Raw genomic sequence first — 3,587 nt, 5'->3', positions numbered from 1 at the left:
ACCTCTCATTCTTCTAAACTCCAGAGAATATAGGGCTATTCTACCCAATCTCACCTCGTAGGTCGCATTACCTAAGGAAGGATATACGTGCTTTAGTAGGGGTGCAACAAAGGTTTTCTAGATTGATTCCTGGGATGAAAAGGTTGTTCTATGAGGAAAGATTGGGTAGAATAGCCCTATATTCTCTGGAGTTTAGAAGAATGAGAGGTGATATAATTGAAATGTATAAATTCTAGAGGACTTGACAGATGCTGAGAGGCTGTTTCTCCTGGCTGGTGAGTCTAGAACGAGGGGTCATAGAATAAGGGGTCGACCATTTAGGAATGAGATGAGGAGAAATTTCTTCACTCAGAGGGTTGTGAATCTTTGAAATTCTCTATCCTAGAGGGCCGAGGAATCTCAGCCTTTGAGTATATTCAAGGCTGAGATCAATATATTCTTGTGCACTAAGGGAGTCATGGAATATGGGGATTGGGCAGGAAAGTAGAATTAATGAAGAAGATCAGCCATGATTTTATTGAATGACAGAGCAGGCTTGAAAGGCTGTATGGCCTACTCCTCCTATTTCTTATGTTATTATGATAGCTCTTTCAAAGAGCTGGCACAGGCACAATTGGGTTAACTGGCCTCCTATTTTAAAGGCTGACAAATACTTAGAAATAATTTTCAGCCTTAATAAAGACTCCTGTTATTTTTGCCCACATATGGGACCACATACCTGTCAAGTTGGGGCATGAGCTGCAGCCCTTACCTTTGCTGTGAGCTCCAGTCTGCAGGCACCAACTAGATCGGAAGCTCACAATAATGAATTAAATTATCCAACCTTGGAATATAGCACAAGGTTACATTGACAAAATCTGAAAGCACTCTGTACCAGGATCAGAAAATCTGTCCAATGGCCGGGGAGATGCCAGACGAAGATTCCATGGAAATTATTTACTATTATTAAATTGCACAAGCTGACAAAAAATTCAAAGCACTTACCCGAAAATTATCATTGTAAAAAAAATGATCCAACCCAGGACACCTACTTTTTAGGTGACCTGAGTCATAATTTCACATCGGCAGTTGGGACAGACTGTACATCCAGGACGGTCAGTTAGAGACACAGCAACATTTATGTGACATCGTGGTTGTTCCACAATTACTGGTATCGGGGTATGTTGTTGGTTTATAATCACAGTCGCTGGCTGCATTGGTCCTTGCTGCATTGGTCCTTGCACATGCGTTCCTGGCGTTGGGGGTGGAATGAAATTCATCTCTTGCAATAGTCGATTTCCTGGATGATCATTGAGATAATGAAGAAATGTTGGAGCCATTAACAGATATTATATATTGTAATATTGTGTCACAGTAGAATAATGGGCATTTTTAATTTCACATCCCCAGGTTGCACTATCTCTGTCAAAAAACTCACTGATGAAAAAGAAAAGAATCTTTGCAAGGTTTTTTATTTTCTTACAAATACACACTAGGGTTGAAACTACTTTCACTGCTGCGTTTATCAAATATGCTTTTGATATGAAATTCCTTTACGCAGTTTTAATTAATGCATTAACCCATTAAAGTAAACGTATTAACAAATGTGTTAAATTATGGCACCATGGAATTTTGTATGGATGTACTAATTTGTTTGTTGCAAATATCGCAGAGATTTTAGACGGCAAAGAGTGGATGGGGCTGGGGTGGGTAGAAAGGGTCTAGTCAGGATGCTCCAGCCATCATGAGTGTGAGGCAGGCTTGATGGGCCAGCTGGTCTTACCCCGCCCATCATTTTCATATGTTCAAGATAACAGTGAAATACATAATTATGCTATTCCCAAATTATATAATTATAATAAAAATGACAGCCATCTCGTCTTAGTCCTCTAGTTCCCCAATGAAAAATTAAATACTTGCCAATCCCCATTTTTATGGGTGATCTTTTTAAAATTGTGGTAATGGTAATTGTAATATATGCACCTGTGAGTATGCTCACAGGTTATGACATGCTGGCACAGCGCCTAGCGCGCGGCCAATGCCATCGAGTCGCTAAAAACAGCACTGGGCCCTGGCTCTGTTAGGTGTGTTGAGGAAGCTCAAGCACGTGGGGAGATCCCGTCCGAACTGACCCCCGTCCGGACAGAATTCCTCATCGGCGCCAAGCCCCGAAACCTACCTCGGGAGCCGGCGTCTCACAACTTGAGCCGCCTCGGGGAAATCCTCTCCGTGCCTTTCAATTCTGCGCGGAGGGATTTCCTGTACGAGCTGCTCCTGCACACTCTCAACCTTGCCATCCTCGTCTGCCGTCCGGACACGCCATGGCGTACCATCTTGCCGTCCGGAGGAGGCGGGGGTCCCCGATGGAGTGCACTCTACACGGGAGTCCTCCCACTATTTATCGGGCACTTGGCCTGGAGGGTGGTGCACGCAGCAGTCCCGTGCAATAAATTTTGAAGTCGGTTCACAGGCTCCCAGGCCACCTGCAATTTCTGTGGTCTGGAAGAGTCCGTGTTCCACGTTTTTATTGAATGTGCGAGGTTGCAGCCCCTGTTCCATTATTTAAAGGGGCTGCTCCTCAATTTCTGGCTGCACTTCAGTCCCACACTCCTGATCTTTGGGCACCCTGTGCTGAGGGGAGCAGGTTGGTCCGAGGGCCTCCTCGTAGGACTGCTCCTGGGCACGGCCAAGGGGGCCATCAGCCGGTCCAGGCAGCGGGCAGTCGAGGGGGTCGTTCAGCCCGACTGCCTGCCTCTCTTCCGCGCCTACATCTGGGCCAGGGTGTCCTTGGAGATGGAGCACACGGTGTCCACTGGTACGCTCGCGGCCTTCCGCGAGAGGTGGGCGCCGGAGGGACTGGAGTGCATCATTACCCCCGGCAACCAAATTTTAATTTGATTTTATATGTTTTATAGTTTAATTTGTTTTAATTGCCGGTTTTAGTGTCCCCCTCCCCTTTTATAGAGGGCACTTGTAAAATATATCATTTTAATGCCCCAAAAAATCACCAAAAAAAAAATCACCAAAAAAAACAGAAAGTAAAAAAGAGGGCAGTTAAAAGTGTCTGGAGTGTCCCCCAGATCAGGGGGCACTTGATCTAATGTTTATTTTGTTCACTCTAAAAGAGTTGTAGAGCTGTTGATGACATGCTGGCACGGCACCTAAACTGGGCCAACGTCCAGCGCGCGGCCAATGCCATCAAGTCGCTAAAACAGCACTTGGGCCCTGGCTCCGTTAGGTGTGTCGAGGAAGCTCAAGCACGTGGGGGGATCCCGTCCGAACTGACCCCCGTCCGGACAGAATTCCTCATCGGCGCCAAGCCCCGAAACCTACCTCGGGAGCCGGCGCCTCACAACTTGAGCCGCTTCGGGGAAATCCTCTCCGGGCCTTTCAGTTCTGCGCGGAGGGGTTTCCTGTATGAGCTGCTCCTGCACACCCTCAACTTTACCATCCTCGTCTGCCATCCGGGCACGCCATGGCGCACCATCTTGCCTTACGGAGGAGGCGGTGGTCCCTGATGGATTGCACTCTACGCGGGAGTCCTCCCACTATTTATCGGGGACTTGGCCTGGAGGGTGGTGCACGGAGCAGTCCCGTGCAACAATTTT

This window comes from Pristiophorus japonicus, chromosome 15, assembly GCF_044704955.1.
Source record: "Pristiophorus japonicus isolate sPriJap1 chromosome 15, sPriJap1.hap1, whole genome shotgun sequence".
NCBI lineage: Eukaryota > Metazoa > Chordata > Chondrichthyes > Pristiophoridae > Pristiophorus > Pristiophorus japonicus.
This window is presented reverse-complemented; position numbering follows the sequence as displayed.